The 25,694-nt window shown below is 42.6% G+C and overlaps 1 protein-coding gene across 1 annotated transcript in view; it reads right to left on the reverse strand.

Moving 5' to 3' along the window:
* Nucleotides 1-25,694, reverse strand: part of ATP8B4 (ATPase phospholipid transporting 8B4 (putative)) — a 3,731,093-nt gene that overhangs the window by 1,610,774 nt on the left and 2,094,625 nt on the right. The window lies entirely within an intron of this gene.

The following is a 25,694-nucleotide window of genomic DNA, read 5'->3' on the forward strand; positions in this document are numbered from 1 at the left end:
AAAATATATCGTGACACTGCAAATTGAAGAACTATAAATGCTGAATAGCCATTTTCTATCTTAATGACTTTACAGCAGTCCCATGACTGACAGCGGATGATTTTACCCTAAATGTTGATATTCTTTTGATAGCTGACATTACAAATGATGACCGGTGAAGACATGTAAAAGGGTCTAAGAAATACAACTGCCATTTTGATATTTTAGATCGCACAGTAGGAAATGAAAATGTATTAGTCACAGGATCAGAAGGCTCCCGGTGAAACATTGAAGCCGTGTTTCTCAAAAATACCACACAGGATGGAACAACAGGAAATACCGAGGCAACAAGGAGCTATTCATGCAGAGTCCCATATAACAGTTTCAATCATCATGGTCTTTTATTTTCTATCAGATGGGTTTTAAGTGGCACATTGATGAATAATATGTCCTGGCACATTACTGAAAATTGCTGTCATAAACTTCATATCCAGTTTCGATCGATGTACTTTCCAAAGGGTGGTATTGTAACATACAAGCATTCCTTCTGTTACAATGATGTGCCTCCCCTGCACCCACTGTTTTGAATCAGGCACACCATTCTTTTACAGACATAGAGAGCCTCATTACAGGATATCTGGAAACCACAGTGGAGCCAGTAATGGAGTTATCAGCACCATGGGGATAATGACATTTGCAGAAATGTTATGCATCTGGTACATTTAAAACTAAAAAAGCAGCCAAAAACTCTGAGTGAAATACCAGGAAGAAATGGGAAATAACCAAGTGAATCAGTGCAGAATTCATGATTCCCATTGACATTTCTGATTACTATCAGTATCCCGCTAAATGTAGCACTCGATACTCCCACAGGGTATAGATGCCCCTAATATGAGTGTAGGATTGGTAATGTCTAAGGAGCAAGCTACAGGGACAAACTCCAAAATATTATGAAGGAGGCCCATAGACACTTTGGTGCTGCAGAGAAAAATCACTTTGGGTACAGTGGTCATTGCAATATTTCATTGGACCCAATCAGAACCTCATACTATTTCTACAGCTTTTTAGGAAAAGTTTTTTGGGCAACCGTGCTGTCAAATCAAAAAATGCACCGTTTGGCCCCATTTTTCCCTAAATTTGAAGATGGCATTGTATTTTTTTTTTATCGCTGCCTGTACTTCCCAGTCATTAGACTGCTGGTCAAATGTGTCTGACAGTGCCTTTTAGATGATTCCGCTTTCTCTAAAGCTGTGGAAATATCCATTGGAAAATGCCAGTATTGCTCAAATGCATTGAACATCTGGAGGGAGACATCTTAGCTTTACCGTCTGAGCAGGTAACCAACTTTTACAAGGTTTCTGTTGACAGTCATTGACTTTTGGGTTTGCATAATATTATTCCACAGGGCAAATATCATTTTACATATATTAACCAATGATCAGCAAGGTATGGCATTAACTGCTAGTAAGTATGTGGTGGGCAAATTTCCATCTCCTTTAAGATGGCCCTGCGCAGGTATGCATGTATGGAAATAGGAGATCACCAGGTATATTTACAATAAATTAAAATTAACAAATATCAAAATCAGTCCTTACAGGAAAAGGGCACTGACGGAGTTTGGTATGCGACAGCTGTTGCATATTCCACCTAAATATGATGAACAATTCTCAAGTCCTCCACAAGCAGCAATTCCTCATTCGGATCAATGGCAGAAAGATATTAAATACAAAAACAACTTCAAGCAACAAATCAAATACCAGTCACATAAAATAAGTTATGCATAAAACCACTTACAAACAGAACATAATATAAATAAACCAAAACTAATACACAAGTCATTAAAAAGAAAAACAAGTTCAAAAGAAAGCAGTTGAAGATAAAAAACAAGGGCCGACCTTCAGTGTCTGGTGCTTAACATTCTGAGTAAAGAGACCAAGAATATTTTCCTGTGCCTTTCATATAATGTTTTAACTCACTATAAATAGAAAGACTAAAAATTAAAAGAGCTCATGGACTTCAGAGTAAGTTTATCCAATCTAATACTACTCCATATTCTCACTGTGAACTGTTCTGGTTCATACAGTCAGAGGCAGGGCAAAGAAAAGGGGCGGGAAAGAATTTATTTTCCTAATACTACCTTCACACACTTTTCAGTGTCATGTTTGATCATAGGGCCGCATCTGACGGCCAGGTGCGGACCAACACACTGGACGGAGCACAAAAAGGAATTTTTTTGAATATACAGTGGTGAGAAAAAAAAAGTGTATAGAATAACAAAAAAGAGATAGGGGAAAATTGTTCCCTCAAGAAGGGATCATAAAGTGCAAAACAAGAAAAATTGTGTTACCTTTATTCTTGGTGAAAAGAGAGCTCTACTGCCCTAAAATACACATTTTGTGTGCCAAACTGGATAGTGAATGGTATAAAGTCAGAATCTGGTAAGGTAAAATCTGTAGTGCGCACTGTGTATGGCTTTCAAGTAAGTTTCAATATTGTCAGTGGAAGAGAGCAAATAGTAATCTCTGACCGAGATGTTTGACATCTCCACCAGGTCACTTGCGCAATTTTATACTTTAAAAAAGAAATTTTATAATCTCTGTAGATGAAATCTAGAGCAATAGTGTGCAAAGCTCATTATAGTCCCCTTGAAAAGAAAGCCAAGCTGAGAGGGGCATGTGTGCATCACACAGCTAGCAGGATCTGCCAATAACCTGTATAAAAATGCATTTTCAGCCCTTTGAATGCAAATCAAATTTTTGACACCGCCCGCATACCACCCCATCATAACTTGCCACTGAAATGCATTGCAGCCTGTACAATTGGAAGACCAGGTATATCGGACTGACTACAGCTATTGACACATATTTTGTGAAGAATGAGGGTACTGCCTCGTCCAGATCTATCGAGTGGGAGGCTTTCAAGGTCACTGTATGTGGGGTTGCCATGGGGACCTTGCCAGGATCGCGGAGGGAGACGATCAGGGACATCACTGACCTAGAAGGAGAATTGCAGGCCCTGGAGGTAGCGGCTCAGAGGAGTGGCATTACAGTCCGCTAGGATTAAATATGCAGAGTTGTTGGAGCGCTTACGTCTGCTAGATTTTAATGCCTATACACTGCGTACACACTCAGAAGCGGATAGGGCGGGTACACTCTTGGCAAGATTAATCCAACCCATGGTGAGGTCTACCCATATTTTAGCTGTGAATACACTTAATACTGTATTAGTTACATCGCAGTGTGAAATCAATGCTGCGTTTCAGGAGTATTATGCTTGTTTGTATACCGCCCCATGTTTAGATGTCTCGACTCCCACACTTTCCTTTTTGTCCGAGGTTCAGCTTCCCACAGTTTCCGACTCAATTGCTGCAGATTTGGCTGCTTCCAATAACTGCCATGGAAATCCGGGTGGCGATAAAGGCGTTAGCCTGTAACAAGACGCCGGGCTCCGACGGCCTCCCTGTGGAGTTTTATTCCACTTTTGCTGATAAGTTGGTCCCAAGGTTGTTGCAACTTTATATTACTTCCTTGGAGGACGGGTTCCTGCCTCCTACTACCAGGGAGGCGATAGTCACGTCCTTATTAAAACCGGATAAGGCACCAGCTGATCTTCTATATTATCGGCCGCTTTCTATTCTGAACACAGAATACAAGATACTCAGTAGGGTCTTGGCATCGCGGCTCCTTCCACTCCTTCCTCGCTTGATCCATATGGATCAATGTGGATTTATACCCCAACGCAGTACTTCTCTGAATATCCGCCGGCTTTATGCTCTAATACACGCAGCGTCCGCCACGTCCCTGCTTGCTGGTTGCTTATCTTTAGACGTGCGCCAGGCTTTTGATACTTTGAGCTGGCCGTATATGTTAGCGGTATTGTCTAAATTTGGTCTGCCCCCAGTCCTATTGTGCGTGAATTAAATTGTTGTATACTTGTCCAACGGCGCGCGCTAAGACGGGTAGGACCATTTCCCCCTCTTATATAATATCTCGGGGTACGCGCCAGGGCTGCCCCTTATCCCCTATGCTTTTTGTACTGGCCCTTGAACCCCTTGCGCAGTTCCTGCGTCAGATTATGCTCCCTTATGGCATCCCCATGCGTGGGGTGATCCATTCAGTATCATTATACGCAGATGACATGCTGTTATATTTTCGAGATTTGGATGCTGATAAACGCATGATAGCTGCTGCCTTTTCTAGATTCGGGAAGATTTCAGGCCTGTGTCTTAACGCCTCTAAATCAGTCGCTTTTGCCTTCTATAATACCTGTGATTCTAACACTCTACAATTTGGCCTGATGCATTTCCGAGTTAAGCCTGTCACTTTGAAGTATTTGGGGATTAATGTCTATAGAACAAATGCCGATACTATAGATGGTAACGTGGTTCGCACCATTGGCTCGCTGCGCTCCCAGGTTGCCTTTTGGACTTCGTTGCCATTGACGGTGGTAGGCCGCGTAGCTGTGTCAAAAATGGTTATGCTACCCCGCCTCCTTTATTACTTTGTGAACTTGCCGGTGGTCCTTCCGGCCTGGATTTTTAAACTTCTTGATACACTGCTGTCATCGTTGATATGGGGGACAGGCAGGCACAGGTTGGCGCTGTCTAAACTGCAGCTACCTAGTGCAGCGGGGGGCATGGGGGCACCTGATTTTAAAACGTATTGTGTAGTGGGACAGTTACAGTGGATGGCATTTTGGTTGGCGGGTAAGAATTTATTTGAAATAGGGTACTCCCTGGAATTTTTGAAGGGTGGAATTCTTCAATCACAGCTCTGACCGGGGGCACTAAAGCTGCGCGATCCTCCTTACTTGCTGCACGTTGCATTACATTATTGGCAACAGGTGAAAAGACTGGCTAGAATGCCATTTCCATATGCCCCGAATATCCCCCTATGTGGACTGCCTACTAGGCGTGGGATACTTTCGATGAATCAAATACAGGGGTGGACACGGGAGGGGGTACAGACAGTCGGAGATTTATTTTTAGAGGGCCAATTGATGCCACATGCTGAGTTTGCACATACTTACTCAGTGCCTGAAACCTTGTTTCTCACGCATGCTGCAGTAGTGCGCTACACTCGAATTTATTGGCATGCAGATCAAACAGAACCCCCAACTTTCCAATTGTTGAAATCGCTGCACATTATGGGTCACGGCTGACACTTGGTGCGTTGGCTCTATCGTGGCTTGAGGGAACATCTACATGCTCCATTATTGCATCTTAGGCAGAAGTGGGACTTGCTCTTAGGGCGGGAATTAGAAGATAGAGAGTGGGCTCAAATGTTAGAACATCCCCGGCGAGTTTCTCGGAATTGTCGTCTCAAAACGATTCAATTATTTTTATTACATAAAGCCAACCTTGCCCCGGCAACGATACGGAAGATGTTTCCTACTGCGTCCTCGGCATGTCCGCGGTGTAAGACGCCGGACGCTGACTTCCTTCACATGATGTGGTGTTGCAGGGGTTTTGGTCAGAGGTTGCCCGGGGGTTGGCGGTATTAACGGAGCGAATGCCATGGGACACAATTGAGGCCTGCCTTCTGGGACTTTTCCCTCTCCCTAAGAAGGCAAAATTGCTGCGCAGATTTGCGGGATTGGCTCTGATGTTAGCTAAGTGCATGATAACGCAGCGCTGGAAGTCCACTCTAGTGCCTCATGCAGGCGCTTGGCGGGAGGAGGTGGGCGGATGGGCGGTGGCTGAAGGGGAGGCTTTGCGACGCGAGGAGTATAGGGGACTGCGGAAGTGGATGATCTCTTTGGACTGGGCACACTTGGTGGAACAATTTAGGGCTGTTGAGGGGGATGAGCTTGTGGAATCACAGAGTGGAGTGTGGGACACTGGTACAGTTATCTGACTGCTGACGATATAATGCCTGTGCATGCTCTGCCTGGGTACCTCCTGTTTCCTTCCCTTATCTCCGGCTCTGCTCCTTTTATTCCCCCCCCCTTCTTCCTCCCCTCTCCCCTTCGGGGGGCCTCCCCCTTGTTTCCTCTCCCCTTCCCCTCCCTCCTCGGGCACCCTCCCCTGAGACCTCAGGCCTGATATGCACTGGACGCAGAGACATCAGCGTGGTGTATTACCTATGTGGCGGCGGTTAAGTTGCTTGTTTAAGTTTGGGAATGGTTTGGGGTGGGATGTTTTTGGTGGGGGCGGTAAGGGGTACTGTAACTGATTGCACATATTGAGGTCAATATTCGATTTATGAATATATAGGTTGTACACTTATGAGGCAAATATTGCTTTACGAAATGTAGAGTGTCACCAACCCACGTAGGTTTTCCCTAAGTATGCGGGCAAGATTTATGTCAACTAGTTATTTTGAAATGTACTCCCTGCTTATTATCAATGGTGCGCACCTGTATGTTACTTGCAGTACTCAATTAAAAATATTTATAAAAAAAAAAAAAACTTGCCACTGAAATGCATTTTTTGTTATATATAGTGAGCATTTCTTCTAGTGCTTCGGAGCAAACTTCGTAGCAAAGATGAAAACAGCGTCAGTACATCTCGCTAATTGCAATTTTATCATCTATCGGAAGGTGGTGGCAATTGTAGCCCGTGTCAAACAGACCCCCTAAATAGGTCAAAGTTGTCAATTTGACTCCATGAATTGTAAATCTTTTCAATTTCGTGATCTTAGGTCCACATACCATAACAAACAATTTGATTAATTTGTCATTAGGTCTAGTGGATTCACAACAATGTAAGTAAACTGAAAAACTTCTACAAGCCATTAGCCGTTATCAAAATTCTCAACAAGAAAACCACTTCATATTCATGTAGCAGTAGAGGCCACTGCCAACGAATGCTCTAGGTCATTAACGTAGAGGGTTAACAAAATAGGAGGTCCCTTGTCGGACCCCTCTCCTGAACTTGACCACATCAGAACACTTCCCAATGGGTCGATATCTAATGTGGACTGAGACATCTGTGAGGAGTTGTCTAAAAAAGTGCACTAGTGGCTCCTCAACGCCCTTCAATATCATCATCACCCATAACTTAGCTTGGTACACAGAGTCAAAGACTGAGATTAGTTCCATAGAGGCTAGATGTAAAAAGTCCTTCTTGACCCTGGAGTGTTTATTGATAAAAAGGTAAAGATTCAGGCATTATTCTACTGTTCCTAGCCCCTGTTATACCGCTTCAGTGACTCAGAGAGCTGCTGTCATGCACGTCCCAACTGCCATGGTCTAGTGAGCTCATGGCAGGTAAGCGGGATTCCCAACAGCATGGCGGTCGTAAGATCACACAAGGTTGCGCTGGTGGTCGCCACACATTGGACAACAACTTACCTTGTGGCTGCTGACCAACCAATGTGGTCCTCTCTCACCAAAATCTTCTCCCTAGGGAATGTTTCTCAGACTGCGTGACCAATGCCACAAGGCTCCTTAGCCTTCCCAGAATTCTTTGGCAGGAATATCTGGGAAGGAAGTTAAAGAGTCCCAATCCAAGATGGCTGCTCATCAGTCCTTTGTAATAAAGTCTCCCAATCCTTGATGATAGATCATAATTTGTGACACAATTTCCTGATCTTCACCCTATATAAGGAGTAACCCTTCAGTTACTCCTTGCACTGCAACACTTCAGATGGTTCAACATCGTGCTCTTAAATCCTGGTGTCCTCAAGAACTCCTTCTTCCTATTCCCAGCACCAATTCTTCTTTTTCGTTTCCATGCCTGTTGTTGGTTGCTTTTAGGTTTCAAACTCTTGCTATTGATATAGCGGGAATCTAATTTTATTTGTAAGGGTGTATTATACTCATGCGTGCAGAGCGCACCCGATTAATCCTTTAGTTGTATTAACATGAAGTGTTCGAATTTTGAATTGTATTAAAATGAAACATGATGTGCTTTGGTCATTGAAAAGTAATATGGAGAATTAACGTTGAAGGTGAATGTAACTAGCAGAGAATATTAATGTGAAGAATTTGTTTTGTGAAACTGACAATTATTTATGAACTAATTTTTATGTATTAATCGTGTCGTTTTACATGTAGGTAAAGGCATTAATTGAATGTGTCTTCTTTTCTATGCAATTTCGTATGATGCTTTCTTACGTTAGCTGAACCTTGTAGACCTGAAATGCAATTCCCTGGAAACTCTCTCTTTAGAATTACCAGTTTGAATTTCATATGCTGTGCATTTGTTATTTCTCACGTTTTGTGTTGCAGGTGAAAAAGGCGCTATTGTTAGCTAGAATAATGTCGTTGTTTTACTAGTCAGGCAAGGACAGAAGAAGTTACAATTGTGCGGCTTAACTCGATAAGGAGAAGGCCTGGGAACCAAGGATAAAATGTTGGAATGGAAGAACACCGCTGTCTATGGAAAGCTGCCTTTTGGATTATACCCAGAGCAGATGGCGTGATCCGCAATGGATCCTGGGAAAGTTCCTTGCAATAATGTGATGATAAAATTAGGCAGAGAGCCCCGTTCTTCTTTGCCTTCGGAGAGAGAGCAAGTTCTGTCTTGGAAGCTTCATGCCACACAACCCATTGGTGGTGGAGTGACTTCTTAGGAAGACTCCACACGCTGACACCTTTTATCCTTACGTCCTGAAGATGCTAAGTAGGAAAGTCACTGTAGCGGTAGCAAAGGGATAGATTAATGCTTTTCATTCATCAACCTTCGATGCAGGAAAACATGGACTCATGCTTTTTGATACTCTGCATTATGCTTCTTGAATTAATTGTATTATTCATGTTACATCGCCTCAATTGGATATGCAGATTTGGCTTTATGTTAATTACGATGAATTCCACACTCTTGTGTTGAGGTGTCTTTTTATTCAGTTATTCTTGGCTTTGTAATAAATCAAACTACCCTTAAGTAGTTGTTTGTGGTTACTATGTGTCCCAGAGGAACACTGTTGATTGATTGGCTTTAAACAGGAAATTTACTCCCCTGTTTGCCTTCCTGCTGCGAAAAAGAACCATCAAGTTATGAATCTAGAACAGGTTTAGAACGTATGGGCCTGGCCCTTTCAGTTGATAGCAGTGTAGGATGGTTCGCACATGAGGCGAGGGGAGAATCCAGAATTAGTCCAGAAAAGGTGAAACCTAGAGCCCCATAGCCCTGAACTAGAGCTCAATGAACGAGAATGGAAGGCGGCGGAGTACGGTGGAGACTGACAGAATTTGATGGTGCGGCGAGATCAGGGGTGAATGGAGGAGTATTAATAGGATGTATGTTGTGATTTAGAGTGCGGGAATGATTTGATTGTGTGGAGTTGATGTGAAAGTCCAGTAAATGTGGTTTGGGCCAGACTTGGTCCAAGGATTGAAAATTGAGTTTCAGGTCCTGAAGTGGCCGAAGATCCCGGGATATATTAAAGGTGTAGAAGACACCAAGATTGAGATTGTGATTGTCTGACCAAAGAATTGAGGAGTTGTTGTGAGACGTCATCGGCAGTTCCACCTAAGACAGGGAACTTTGTGTGAATGGGACGCATGAGAATAGTTTAGTGGAGCCTCTGTACAGAGGTGAGCTATACTGATTCGGGTAACCAGCGCAGTTCGAGGATGACTATGTGTGAATGTTCTTGGATGATTGAATTCTATTGTTCTTTTAGAGGCAGACAATTACGGATTTTAAGATGATTATGTGAGTAATTGCATACAGAGAAATTGTGAGGGAGAGTGAGCCGCTGTGAGATATGAAGGTGATGTCAGGGAGTGCCGTGCTGTAATAGGTCGGTTGGTGTAACGCCGTGCTGAGATTGGTTGGTAGTTTTCAGAAAGTGGTGGTTGGAAGAGATTGCTCTGTCATAATATTTTGAACAACAAATTGCAATTGAAATCATGTGATGTTTTAGTGTGTTGCGAGATCTGTTCAGGGGTGATGAAGGAGTTGTGACTCGAGTGGGCGAAGAGGCACCACCAGAGCATACTCCCGCACAAGTTGGGCTCCATACTATAATTTGGCTTCAAAATTGGCACAAGATCACTGAAAAGGAGGGGGAATTGTAATTTTCACACTTTGGTTCATTTCGGCTAGAAGTATTGCATCAGTTAAGTGGAGCAATATTTGCGCTGCAACCTTTGCGTAGACCAGCATAGTTTTGAAGTATTAGATGCTTGGATGAGTGCCCCACATGCTATATAGAGGGAGAAATACAAAGGGAGGATGAAGAAAACTCAGAACGCGCAATGGGATGCACAGCTTAGGAAAGAGTGTGTACCATAGAAGGAGAAAGGCTATACCCGGTGCTGGTAGAAGAGGGAGGTCACCCCCAGGGTGAGACGAGCACATGAGAAGTTATCAGAATTAGCTCAGAGTTACCGAGTAGACTTATGCTACTGGGAAATCATAGGTTTACCCACAGTGACCAGGAGCTTTAGGAAAAGAGTGATGGGATTTTAGACACCTATCTGAGAGTTGATCATAGGAATAAGGGCTTGGAGTATGCTGGATAAGTGGGAGGAAAGATGGCCGAAGAAGGAGAGTGTGAGAAAGGTGAAAGGGAAAACGCCAACTCCAGGATGGGGAACACCGGGAGTGAGGCATATCTGTTACAAGGGGTGCCTAGTAGAGTGTATGTGCATGTCCCTTGGAGAAGAGGTGACTTAGCTGCATTTACAAATGATTTTCCCAGGTTGAGGGAGAAACCTCCTGAATGGTATAATTAAGTTGATCGCTTTGTTAAGATCTCGACGTTGTTTTGGATTGACTTAAATACCTTGCTTGAAACTGTGGTTCTTAGTGATCTTTGGTCTGCTTGTAAAATGGTTATTGAGTGGCCTGCTGCTGAGCCAGAGAAGGATCCTGTAACTCATGGCCCTTCACCCTTGGTTATGAAGAAGTATGAGCAGGTGATCACATGGCTGCAGTCCAAAATTGCCCCTCATTGATTGGGTTAAGATAGATTTAACCTAATGAGTCAGTGCATGCTTACTACAAAAGGCTGTTGCAAGCCTCTAAGCAATACAGTAGATTAGACACACTCAACCCTAAAGTCATGGGCCAATTCGTATTGAAATTTGTGACAGAACGGAGGCCAGAGGTTAACCTCATGATCCAACAATACTTGATCTGCTGGCAAAAGAAGTCTGTAGACTATATCTTATGGTGAAACGTGCGTAGACCGACCAGCGACCACATATCTGGGAGACCTATAGTAGAAACTTTGTGTTAATGCTTTAACCAAAATCTTTTGTGTTTCTCTCGAATCTTATCAATTCCTGAACTATAACTCAAACAGGATCTTACACCAGATGTGGTTTTTTAGTTTTATACATTAAAAAAAGGAAACCTTTTTGTGGTATGATTGATAGTATGCAAGGGTGGAGTGACAGGTGAGAATGACAGTGTGTTGGTATGTTCTTGTGGGGTTTTTCTCTTAATGTTTTTTCATTTGTCTCTCTAAATTCAATTATTTGAATCAAAAAAGATTTTTGTCTCTATGTGCCTCTTCTTTTCTTATAAATTGTCACCCAATTTAATGGAAAAATATGTGTATGGCAATGTTTATTTTGTACATAAACTATGTGTCAAATGAAATTTTATAAATGATGTGTTATAAAAATAAAAACCAATAAATAAGATTCAAGAGTAAGTTATCCTTGAAATGTTTTGTGGCTCTGGGGATTATCAAAGGCATGAATAACTATCATTAACAATTAAAATAGGTTAGACAAGAGGTTGTTTTCTTTACATGTGCCCTTTCCCCTCCTCTTGAACCTAAAAGAAACTAGGGGAACCCTTTCTTCCACATACAGTATATCTTATGGTGTGCCAGGTATTGCAGTGATGAGGTGGATTCCAAGCATAGGAGAGCAGGTATAGGCAACAGAATGGCAGCAGTTCGCAGTCAAAGTAATGTTCAAGGAGGTGTCCAGGTTACATCAGTAGCAGGATTGATGGAAGAGGTGTCTGTGTAAATCCTAAAATAGGGATAGATATTGCGCCCCTGAAAAAGACCTCCGCTTGTCATTTTTGTCACAAGTTCGGGCAATGGAAGCGTGTGTGTCGTCTAAATCCTGCGAATCAGTTGGAATTCGTGGAAGTGACAGATGTGGTGAATCATTAACATACACTGACTAGGCTGAGATCTTTTAATGCAGGAGGGAACCGGAACCAGTTAGTGCAAGTACCCCAACCTCCGAGAATGTCTCAGGGCAATCGATCGAACCACCAAATGCTTCTAATGGAAGCGCTGGATGGATTTGATCAGGACCCGTCTTTATGACGGTGCCTGAGGGGAGAGGAAGACTGTACACTTGGCCCAGTCTTAGAGGTAGACCAGAGTGGACCATATTTAGAAGCCGACGTAGGTGGTCATCCCATTACATTCTTGATTAATACTGAGGCTACCCATTCCACTGTGAGATCTGCAGTAGTCCCAAACCTGCCCCTCTTGGGAAAATCGATCTAAGTTGTAGGAGTAGCTAACAAAAGAATGACAAACCCTTTGACCGGAGAGGAACAGGAGAAAATAGAAACCTTTCCGGATCACAATCAGTTCATGGTGTGTGATTCAAGGCCGGTCTGTTTACTAGGGTGTGACCCTTTGTGCAAATTGAATTGTACAATCTATTGTACACCATAGGGAATTGAACTGTAGACTAATGATGAAGACATTGCTTTCAAGTTGGCGAATCTTGGCCATGTTTCCTCTGTTGACAATAGAGGACATGCCATTGGATTTAAGAGACACCTTCTCTCCAGCAGTATGGGACTTCTCAGTAGAAGAGATCGGATTGATTTGAGGAGTTGAGCCAGTCCGCATACAGACCAAGTCTTATGCAGAATTCCCACAAACACCTCAGTATAACCCAATCCCAGAAATGGTGGCAGGGATTACACCTGTAATTGAGTTCATGATTGGGCACAGCATTCTAAGGGAGATTATGGGAAGCCCGTGCAATTCGCCCATCATGGGATTGCAGAAACTGAGGTGGAAATATTGCTTTATTCAGGACCTTAGGAAGGTCAATTACATAGTTATTCCATGTTGTCCCATAGTACCGAATCTATCTGTAATCCTGTATCAGATTCCTTGCGAGGCTGAGTGGTTCACGGTGATTGACATCCGTCATGCATTTTTCTCCATTCTATTGTACGAGGAGAGCCTATTTTTATTTGCTTTCTATCTATAGAGCGGTCTCTTAACGTGGAGTTGTATCCCTTAAGGGTATACTGAAAGTCCATCCATATTCAAACAGGTACTGAAAAAAAACCTTGAGAGCTTGATTCTGCCCCGAAACTCAGTGCTAGTCCAGTACATAGATGACCTCCTCATTGCGTCTTAAATGTGAGAGGCTTGTAAGGACGATACTATAGCCTTACTTGACCATCTTGATGACAACTCGCATAAGGTGTCTACTAGTAAACTTCAGTACTGTCTGAACAAAGTTCAGTATTTGGGTCATTGAATCAAAAAAGGCAAGAGAAAGGTGTTACCAGAATGAGTGGAGGAGCCTCATGAAAACAAATCTACCTAGCACAAAGAAAGAAGTCAACAATGGATTCCAAATTTCTCCTTGGTGGCACAGTCTTTGCAGATGCTGACCCACAAGGATGTGTGTGCTCTGGTACCTTGGGATAACGACTGTTTGCTTGCTATCTTGAAGTTAAGAGAGTGCCTATGCCGTGCTCCAGCTTTAGGAATGCCTGATTACAACAAAGAATTCTCATTATTCTGTCATAAGTGAGAGGGTTGTGCTCTTTATGTACTCACCCGGACACACGAAGGTGCCCATAGACCAGAGGCCTATTTCTCAGCTATATTAATTCCTGTAGCTTCAGCGTTTCCTGGATGTCTCAAATCAGTTACTGCAACATGTGTCAGTATTGATCAATTTGAGAGCATCGTGATGGGTCATCCACTTACTGTATATGGACTGCATTCAGTTGATCTCCTGATGACGAGGACCAAAACACAGGTTGGCAAGATATGAGCAGGTTTTGTTCGCTGCCGAGAACTTGACCCTGAAGCGCTGTTCTCATTGAATCCTGCTACCTTGTTACCTGTTTCAAATGCTGATGGGGAAGATTGTGAAGACCATGACTGTCTGGATGTTACTGAACTTTGAACCAAACCGAACCTGACATTGTCGATGAGCCATTGGTTGATCCAGATCAAGTCCTCTTTGTTGATAGTTCATGTCTATGAAACAATGAAGGCAATTTAAGAGCCGTGTTTGCTGTCTGTACCATCTCTGGAGTGGTAGAAGCTGCTTGTGTACAGGGAGTACACACCACACAGGGAGCCAAAATCATTGCTTTGACCCGTGCATGTCTTGTCTCCGAGCAGATACGAGTCACCATCTACACCGATAGCCAGTACGATTTTGGTGCGGTTCACGGCTTTGTACAGCTATGGTCGCAGAGAGGGTTCCTAAAGTCATCAGGCTCCCCCATTAGGAATGGAGAATATGTGAGACAACTGTTGGAAGCATTGCAATTACCAAAGGAAGTGGCTTTCGTCAAGTGTGCAGCCAATGGGAGGAGAGACGACTTTGTTACAACAGGGAATCGGTATGCTGACGAAGTTGTTCGCTTTTGTGCTACATACGCATGTATTTTCAATGGGGAATATGTTGGCGAGAGTACAGAGAGGACTGAACTCAACATGGTGCTAGTTGTTACAGGTACATGGGATGAAGTCAGGTGTTTGCAAATGGAAGCCATGGATCAGGAACACGCGGGTTGGATCAAAGCAGGTTGTGAGAAGAAAGAAAGTGACATATGGCTCTCCACTGATGGCAGGGCAGTGTTGTCTGATTGTTTGTTAAACCCAATGACAAGACAAATTCATGGAGCAGCTCTCATAGGGAGGGATGCAAAGGAGAGATTGTTCAGGCAGACTTGGTTCAATTCGAGGTTTTGCATGATTGCAGAAGCAGTGTGTCATCGGTGTGTAACGTGCCAACAGATGAATGCTGGGAAAATGACTGTTGTTGCCTTGAGCTACACTGTTAGATCAGGGGTTCCCTTCAATCGGATCCAAATGGACTTTGTTGAGATGTCTGTGTGTAATGGATTGAGATACATCATGGTTGTTGTGTTCATTTTTCCTAAAATGGGTGGAAGCTTTACACAAAATAAGGGTAAGAATAACAGAATATAGGAGCACAATCAAATGTAAAAAAGACAACACCAAACTAACAAGACACTACATTGAAAAGCAACACACCGAAAATGACATGGAATTGTAGATTTTAGAAAAATAGGCAAAGAGATAAACAGACATAACCAAAGTACTCTTGTGGCTCAAACAACAATGGGTGTTCCACCTTCATACTGATTATCAGGGACTCAATAAGTAGATTCCATGGGGATTACTGAATAGAAAATAGGAATAAGTGAGACAACAGCCTGGGACACCCATCACATACCCCCCAAAGAATCCTAAAGATTTGCTCATATGACACAAAAAAAATATAGATATGATTTTGTCGCCAGCCCCAACACACATTTATCATACTCAGTAAGGACTGGTTCTGTCTGGTGGTATTACCATATCTCTTGTGTGAAGGGGAATCAGCCGGTGTTTTTTATTACACAAACATGTATTCTCATATTTGCATTGTGAAGGGAATTCACTCTATGGACGTTGATCATATACACACAGACTCCCCTGAGACACAACAAAAGGTAACAGACAATTCCTTTATAACCCATGGTATAACAAGGGACTCTATGTACCAGAATTCTTCATGACAGGGAACATACAATGAACCCAAGGAATAGATCAAGATAACTTGACCGGGTGCACGTCGGTCGCCGGTCAGGTGATTACCCACGAATATACAGGGGTGAACTCCCTCTATGGGAATACCTGGTAGACACACTCTTGGTGATGTGGTTGGGCTCATAATCCAAACATCAGAGCAGAAACAGCTCCAGGACCGGAGTGGGAGACACAGCAGGCACGCAGGCTGAGGAAGTAATATCCCCTATTCCAGTCCGCAGCTTGGTTAGATCTCTCCCGGCAATTGGCAATCCTCACAGGTGCTAATTATGCAACGGGAGACACCCCATCCTGGGAGGTTTAAATGCAAAGGCCTGTATGGGAAACATTTGTCGCACCGGACGGCTGTTCGAAGGGGCACGGTAGGATACCAGTGGCATCTTTACCTAGACGAAGTAAGTACAGAAATTAGCAAATAGCTTTGGAGGCAGAATATGCCTATGCGGGTAACAGCATCTAGGTTGCCTACTACGAAAAGGTCTGTTTGAAATTAATATGACTCTGGCTCTGATGTTTATACTATGTACTTCACGCTATACAAACCTTAATGTTATATGTTACCCCACAAATCAGAGTGTGACAACAGGAGAGACCCAGCCCAAACAGACCATCCAGCAATTAGCTAAACAGTACTAGGTAAATAAAATGTGGGGCTCCCACACGTGCGCTTGTGTGCCACTTTTGTATGTTGTGCCTATTAAATGTTTTAAAACAAAATCCCCTCATCACTCGCTTTGATTATTGTCTTGTGTTGCTATATATGCTTTTTAATCAATGTAAAAATCCTAGGTTGACTATACCCTGGCTTCCCTGAGTAAAACCTTAAGATGATCCTTACTTCTTGTTTGCTAATATATAAACAATACCATGTTGCTACTTTCTTTTATCCTGTTTTTTATCCACCTAATGATACCAGTGGAGAGGTAGGTGCTCTCTTCATTTGTTATATCTATGCATACTCTGCACTTATTACTTGCAGTGTTGGGATACATAGACACAGCCCTGATGAATGCCTTAAACCCACGGCTAGTAAGAGGCAGACACATGTTGACATGAAATGTATTCATATACAGTGACGCATATAGGTCATCATACCAAGTTATGCCGCCAGTATTTACCTGTTGGTAACTTTTTAATAAACATAGGATACCACTAGAATAAAGGACACTTTAGTGGTTTATTCTAAGGTTTTTTAATCAACAAACTGGACCTAAGCACTGTCCAGACAAGAAAAGAAATATCTAAGTACTCCTTCAGGTCAGCCCCAATCTGAGGTCAAGTCTGCCCTGGTCGTACCAGCTTACGAGGGTGGGACAAGGTGGCAAATGATGAAGCATGTCACATTAAGTGAGTGAGCCATCTTCAAGGAAGAGGCGTGGTGCAGCGGCCAGGGTGCCTGACTCTGGACCATGGGGTTCAAGGTTTGATCCCCAATGCCGGCGGCAGATTAGACGAGCACCATGTGACTCTGGGCAATAGCTTGCTTAATCTTCCCGACGGCCCCCAGCGCCGGAGGTAGCTGTGCGCTTTACAAATGCAGGTATTAATTATTTCGTCCAATTCTTGGAATTGCCTAGAGATTTGGTATATTGTAGGAAGTAGGAGACAGGGACTAATCTAGGTCCTTCATAATGACTTGCTAAATAGCCAAGCCGGTAGATAGCAGAGCCCAGAGGGTATCACGCCAATTTGTGAATGTATATGTAAATAAGGGCAGGCGTGAGCCCAATAACACCCTACAACTCTCCCTTGGTGTCATATAGTGGAAGCTTAACCAACCAGAAGGTGTGCTAGTCTCACGGTAGCAAAGTTATTGCGGAGGGAGCTCATTCCTAGATTCGGATTTCCAACTACTTTGGAGTCGAATAGAGGAACGCACATCCACAATGAAGTTATGAGACTGCTGTGTACCGCCGTGAGTATGGATCAAAGACTGCATTGTAGTTACAGGCCAGAGTCATCTTGTCTAGTGGAGCAGATCAACAGGATTTTAAAGGCGAGACTGGCTAAAGCTTGTGCTTCTACATCATTGAAATGGCCCGATGTGTTGCCTTAGGTTCTAATGAGTTTGCGCAGCATTCCTGACAGGAGAACTGGGTTATCGCCACATGAAATCTTGATGGGAAGAGCGCTACACTTGCTTTCTATGCCTGCCACTGAATTTATTAACATCACAGATGACATCATCCTTGACTACTGTAAAGGATTGGCTGATGTGGTTCGTTCTCTGTCTCATCAGGTTGAAGCAGCAACTGCACAGACTTCGAAGGACCTCTGCCATGACCTGAGCCCAGGTAATTAAGTGCTTGTCCGAAAGCACATGAGGAAAAACTGTCTTGATTCTCGGTCGCGTGGACTGTATTAGGTGATACTAGTGACGAACACTGCAGTGAAGTGTGGAGAAGAGCCAAACTGGGTCCACGCTTCTCATATCTGACGAGTCACAGGTCCGGCCGATGAAACAGCTCCTCTCCAAGAAGTATTTCCAGCCGTGACCAAGGGGTCATCCGAGAGGGCAAGTCAAGCTGTGGAGGTTACTGGGTACCCACCAGATCAGGCTGAGGGAGGTCAAGCTATACAAGACCCTGGTATAGACTCTGAGGGAGACAGTAACATTGCGAGTGGTATAGAGTCTGGCTCAGCAGAAGAGGCTGGTGTGGAAATTGGTCATGTGCAGTCAAGGAAGAAATATGCTACATATGAAACTTGGCCCGTTAGACAGAAAAGAAGGAACTTGAGACTTGTATCTGAAAGAGAACTTGCACCAAAAAGTGAATCTTCTGAGTCTGATCTGAATGAGAATTAACAAGCGACAGGAAGTGCAAGGCGATCCAAAAGGGCAAGACTGCAGTGTCAGAGGTATTCTTCTTCAAGTGGACTTATCTGGTTACACATGCTGGGGAGAATGAGGCCTGAGATTTCGAAACTGATTGTCGAGATCTTGCTGAGAGTTCCTGGAATTGAGGCTAATGCAATTCTACCATTGACTGTGCATTTCCCACCAAGGTTGAGTGGTTTACGGACCCTGATTCTGGAACACATCAAATTTCCGAGCTTCGGAGCTCCACAATCTCCTTAAGAGATTGAAAAGTTGAGAGCTGAACTGTTACGATGAGCCATTGAGGAGATTGGCTTTGATCTAATAAGAGATGTGTATTGAACTTTGAACTGTGAATAAGTTGCTTGAAAGAAGATAACCTAGGCCAGACTGAAAGAAGAACAAAACAGGGATTTTACATCCAGAAGAAGAAAGAGGGCTAGGGAAGTCTTCCAAGCTGTGTAAACATTGTGCAAAGAATTTTCTGAGATTTAAAATAAGGTGTCTCACAGACTTGGTTGCACATGAATAAGAGGCAGAGAAAAGAGACTCTGTACGATGAATCCCCTTACATGCCACAATCCGAGCCACTTTGAAAATGGAGTCTGCAAATTCAAATCATAGATACAATAGTATAATAGGTACACTTATTGTATAGTAATAGGTGTAGTATTTACCAAATAAATTTTAAGCGCGCACAAGGTTGAGGAACATGGGGTGGGGGTACATAGGACATCCACACCTACCACTTCTGCCTCTGAAGAGGGTAAACTAGGGTCTGATAAAGGCTGAATAGAGCAAACTAGTAATTTTCTGCATGTAGATTTGTCTAAAGGTGATTATACACTGAATGCTTACGCTAAGTTTCTTTACCAATATGTAAATACTATGGATGTCAGAGATTGTTATGTGTGCATGTAACTGCCTGCTTCGGTCGAGGAAGGGATTAGATACCATCACTTACCCTTGACATATTGCATTAGTTGTAGTCTGCTCATTAGCATGTTTTATGGAAAAGTTCATTACGAGTACTACTGCTCAAATTATCATGTGGTACTCCCAGAGATACCTGTTTATAAACATTTAAACAAATACGATTATTATAAGCAGGAAGAGGGAATGGGAAAATATTTTGTACTCACAGTAACATTAGATACTGCTTACGCACATAGACAGTTTAACCTGTACACTAACAGGCATAGAAAAGAAATATGTAGAACAGGTAGAAGATAGACATAGGGTATTAGTCGTAAAGCGTAACAATAGGGGAGGAAAGTTTGAATGGACCATGGAGGAGTTAGCTCACACGGCTAAGGGACGTTATGGTCCTATAACTCTAGAATGGGAACAACCATGCAAGCTTTGCATACGAAAAGTTCAGAGTTGTTATGAGACTATATTTGTGGGATAGAGTGTGTGTGAGAACAAATCTTTTTAATAGATGGTCCTTGGAAGACGTTTCTTCAAGAAGCCGTGCAAGTGGTGCCAGCAGTATATTCTGTATGTGGAAAAAATGCATATGTTCGGCTTCCGAACAATTGGTATGGTGGGAGACATATTTGGAGAGATGATACATAGTTTAGGTGTGGTGCTGAATGACATCAAGATCAGGAAGTTGTCTACCATTGTGGATAAGTTTTCTGTCAACATAGCTCAGTCATTACTACATATAGATGGGGTGATGGTTTCGATAAGGGCGATGGTGATACAAAACCGTCTTGCATTACACGTGTTATTTGCAAAGGAAGGCAAAGTTTGTTGGATGCTGAAGGTTCAACAGTGTTATACTTATATCCCTGATAAAAGTAAAGATCTGGGGGGATATATAAGTAACATCATTGAGATAAATCATAAGATACATGATCTAGCAACTGAGGGAGTCTGAGATAAGATTAGAAAGGAATTTGTGCAGTTAGAAGTTAGTTTGCTAACCTAGGAAAGGGAATTTTTGGAGATAGCTTGAAGCTGATTATAATTGTTGTGGTTTGTGTTATCATCTTTATAGGTATGATAAGAGCATGCAAATGGCACAAGGCGAGGCAAAGGAAGAACTCCTTAGAGAAAGAGAGAGAGAGGAGGGTGAGAATTTGAAGCGGTTGGAGGAGTTGAGAGAGAGGAGACTAGCTATGACATCTGTTTATATCGTTCTACTCTACAGGGATTTTGGAGTGTTTATGATGACTCAACGTCATCAGAGAGGGGACTGATGTAGCGGAAATCACATTTTATTTGTAGGAATGCACTATACTCATACGTGTAGAGCGCACCCACATATTGTCCTTTATTGTGCTTAGGCCATTGAAAGTAACATGGAGAATTAACGTAAAAGTAGAATATAACAAACAGAAAATATTAACGTGAAGAATTTGTGTTGTGAAACTGACAATTATTCATGGACTAATAGATGTTTATTAATTGTGTCATTTTACACGTAGGTAAACACATTAATCGAAAGTGTCTTATTTTATTTGCAATTTTGTAAAGTTCCTATGATGCTATCTTATATTAGCTGAACTTTGTAGGCCTGAAATGCAATTCCCTGGAAACTCCTGCTTTAGAATTAAGAGTTTGAATTTCATATGCTATGGATTTGTTCTTTCTCCTGTTTTGTATTAAACGTGAAAGAAGTGCTCTTGTTCAGCTAGAATACTGAGAAGGCCTGGGACGCAAAGACAAAATGTTACAATGGAAGAACACCACTTTCCAAGGAAAGTTACCTTTCATATTATACCCAGAGCAGATGGCGTTGCCCGCAATGGATCCTGGGAAAGTTACCTGCAATAATGTGACGACAGAATTAGGGAGAGAGCCCATTTCTTCTTTGCCTTCGGAGAGAGAGCATCTTTTAGCAAGTTATGTCTTGGCAGCTTCATGCTACATGAACCATTGGTTTTGGAGAGACTTCTGAGGCAAAGACTCCCCATGCTGACACCTTTTATCCTTTCGTCCTGAGGATGCTTAAGTAGGGAAGTCCCTATAGGGGTAGTATAGGGATATATTAATGCTTTTTATTCATCAACCCTCGATGGAAGGAAACTTGGACTCAAGCTTTCTGATCTTCTGCATTCTGCTTCATCAATCAATTGTATTATCCAGGCTACATCGTCTCAATTGTATACGCAGATTTGGCTTTATATAAATTCCGATATATTTCTACACTCTTGTGTTGAGGTATCTTTATATTCAGTTCTTCTTGGCTATGAAATAAATCACACTAACTTTACGTAGTTGTCTGTGGTTAGTATGTATCACTGAGGTTCAATGTTGGTTGAATGGCTTCAAAGGTAGTGAATCTAGAACAGGATTAGAATGCATGGGCCTGGCCCTTTCACTATTCAGCTTTAATCATCTGTTCCTTCAGTTGGTGTCTCTGATATTGGGCCTTCAACTCTGTGCCAGATCTTTGTTTGCCATTCCTGGCATCTTTCTCTATGTCCTCCAGACTCTACTGTGGATGTATTCTGGTGACAAGACGCCTGCCTTGCTGGAACCCCAGTTACATCTTCTGGATGTTTTCTGCCCTCTGGATTTGTATTCTTTGGGGCTCCTTCTGGAGGGCACAAACTGCTTGACACTGTCAGCCGTGGTGGCAACGCAGCGACCTGAATGGGTTGCCCTTATCTCTGGTAGTCTTAGTCTGTGAAAATTAGATTCCTCAACAAGAGTACAAGGCCTGGAACCAGCAGAGTTGGGTGGAGCTTTAATTTCTGAGCAAGGCAGATGCAGTATGTCTATTTTGTTCTCCACAGGTGCGGGGGGACAAAGAAATTGATTGTGAAGGAGCAAAAAGCCCCACAGGCTACAGAGTTCTGGCCTGATGTGGAGTTCTTCCTGTGTGGGTGCAGTATGTCATGGGTGAGACAAGTTTGTCTTGAGAACACTAGGTTGCAACCAGATAGGGATGTTGTATTTTTTATTGGGTTCATACCCTGTAAATTTTAATTTCCCATAAGGAAACTGTGACCTTTTCAGTGAAAAAGAACTGGCCGGTATCTTTCGCTCCTCCCGATGAGTTATGTTGTGTGGGTAATAGTTTTAGGAGTCAGACAAACCTGTGAGAGAATTTCTAATCTGCAGGTTATATTACAGAGCCCTTTCTTGAGTCCTGTCTCAAACCCTGAAACCCTAAAGTCAGTTTACACACACATATTTGTATTTTACAACAAACTAAACGTTTATTATGTGCTATTCACATACAAATATTGTAAGTAATAATTATAAAGCTAATTATTAATATCTCAACTAACAGAATGTTTGATACACCCCAATTGTATTTCATCACACATTGCTAGCCAATTAGTCTAAACCCTTCTTATGTTATGATTTATGCTGTGTCATGTAAAGCATCCTGCATACCTGTATTTTCTACACAAGACAGTAACCAACGTCTCTGTTCAGAGTTTGGGAAGCACATGGAAGATTCTACTCTTGTATATTTCCATTTCCTCTGAAAGAAACCATGCAAGGTCATTTACACTTGCAAAACAGATCTCCAGATACAATAAAATGTAAAATACTGCAGAGTGTAAAAATTATTTCTTCGGCTTGGTAATGTGAGCAAAAGAAACATATAGGACATTTGAGCACATACAATTTGTAAGTCTACACAAAGATCACATCAGTAGTGATCAGGGATCTCTACTAGGTCTCACATTAATGCCATGTACCTCAATGTATTCAATGCACAATGACCATGTTAACATACAGCGTGCTGTATGTAACATTATCTAAACCATGGGTACTCACAAGCATTTTTCCAGGGGACGCAAAGTTTGGTCTTTGGTGTGACTGAGGGCTGTGCTGATGCCGCAGGGGAGAGGGGTGTAAACTATGGTGTAGAGGAAGCAAAGCATGTATATCTTCCGGCTAAACACAATTGCGCAATGTGAAACCAGAAAACCTGGGAGGAATCTCGGCATCTCCACTTGATCAAATTGTGTGACCCATGGCAATTGTTTTATTTCAATTTCCCTCCATTTTCTCCATTATCAAAATACATGACTTCAGGATGTGTGCTGTACAAAACTATCTCCTCTGATTGAATGTACTCACTAATGGCATTGTCAGGGTGGGGAGAGAGCATGAACGTTTCTAAATTCATGTTTGAAAACCATCACTTAAAAATAATACTTCTGACTGCACTGCTCGAATTTGATTTACTAAGGTGAAATGGTTCTACAGGTCAATGAAATACACTTTTTGAATTTTGAAAAGACTATTGTATTTTAAGACAAAAGTGGGGGTATTAATTCTCACAGGATATTCAAAATGGCACTTGCCAAATAACGTGAAGTGAATTTGAATGATGTTAATAGATGTGGTGCCACAGGCGAGGGAAAAAGCCTTAAACCCTGAAATTAAGGACTCTTGGGTCCAAATATGAACAACAACAGGTCCTATGCACACGCATACATGTTAAGTATAGTACAACAATTGTTGATTAAAGATGAGAAGAGATGATGTCCTATTGGAGTGTTTGTCTTTAATAGTGTTTTGCACAGCAGACCAGCCAACACTTGTTTCGTCAATTGGGTGTTAAACCCTTGACTTCTTCAGGGCTGTAAAGCAACAAGTGGAATCATAGACCTCAAAACCGGTGATAATTCCGACCCGGTGGGTCATAAATATTCCATATGACGTATTCAGACTTAGCTCCGTGTCATTCTGTGGCGTGGAGTCTTAATTCAGGGTTGGTGACCGATTCATGGGGAGTGTCCTTCCAAGATTAGAATGTCAGCCGAGTACGCTGCATATAAAGATGTCCTGTATCTCAATTAAAATGTGCGGGATCTAAAGGCTGCAATGAGCCGCAGAAAGTCTTGTATAACAAAGGAGTGATGTCCCCCAAAAATTATTTCGATTGTGCGCCGAGTACGGCAGAAAAAAGTGAACTCCTTTCAAATCCAGAAATGCTTCCAAGGCCTGTATGTGAGCCGTAATAGATCTTGTTGTGAGTACGCTTCTTCACCGTAGCGTGTCTGGGTCCGTGTTCAAAACCGGAGGCCAAAATATGCAGCGTACTCGGCTGGCATTCTAATCTTGGAAGGAAACACTGGTCTGCTGTGCAAAACACTATTAAAGACAAACACTCCAAAAGGACATCATCTATTCTCATCTTTAATCACAATTGTTGGACTATACTTAACATGTATGCGTGTGCATAGGACCTGTTGTTGTGCACTATTGTATTTTTACATGTGTTCTGTCTTTAAAAAGGAAGGTGTTCCTAAAGTTAATAATGGCTTAGTTACTTCCTTTCGTTCAACTGCAATTAACCTTTAAGTAAGTGCTTGCTGCATATTTCACAGTTTTTTAGGTCTCGCGTAGGCAGCGCGCATGCGCTGTCTCTCCGAGACAGCTAGTAATCCATATTGCGAGTGTAATCCCGCCTGCTGCTTGCAATTGGCTTAGTTACAATTTCCAGCCGCCCTATTGGTTGCTGGTCTGATGCATCACTTCTTTTTTTATCGGAAGCAGCACTGTGTAATGGATCTCGGAGTTTTCTGCAGGAGCGTCAGGAACTCGTAGAGTATGCCTCAATCTTCCCCTGCGGACCTCCGACTCTATCAGACACTAGAGCCTCGGATGACACGTCAGGGGAAAACAGGAAAACAAAACAAGGGAAGAGTGGGGGCCCCGTCTATGGTCGGCTGAAGAAGACTTCAGGAAGAGACAATATTCCGCTGCAAGATAAAGAATGGGTAAATCTTCAGTTATCAAAACAGCCCTCTGGATCTAAATATAGTTTATTCTGAAGTCTCGCATACCCAAGTTCTGTTAACTCCAGAAGTGGAACAGGATGGAATTGAGGGTGTTACTCTGGAGCATCCTATACCATAAACAACAGAGGATTAGAAACAACACTGTACTAGACTCACAGGTTCAGAGGAAGAGGTCTCCGATTTAGACTCAATATGTGGTTTGACTAGTGTTGCGTGTCGATGGAGAACACAGAAAACTATGGAAGGAAACAATACAAATTACTACCCCTTTTTTAACTTCACATGTAATAAAATAAAGCAGCGCACAGCGCTGTTACCGTGGCTCTGTAGAATGATTGAATAGGCACAGTGGTTCAGGCGAGATGCCCCTTCCGTCTATGGGGAGAAAGGTCCACGCTATATGCAGGATTCAAGGAAGCAGCAGTGCGGATGCATGGAGCCAGAACTTACAGAAGTAATGCCCCGAGTTACTGAAACCTGCTT

This window comes from Triturus cristatus, chromosome 3_1 (genome assembly GCF_964204655.1).
Source record: "Triturus cristatus chromosome 3_1, aTriCri1.1, whole genome shotgun sequence".
Classification (NCBI taxonomy): domain Eukaryota; kingdom Metazoa; phylum Chordata; class Amphibia; order Caudata; family Salamandridae; genus Triturus; species Triturus cristatus.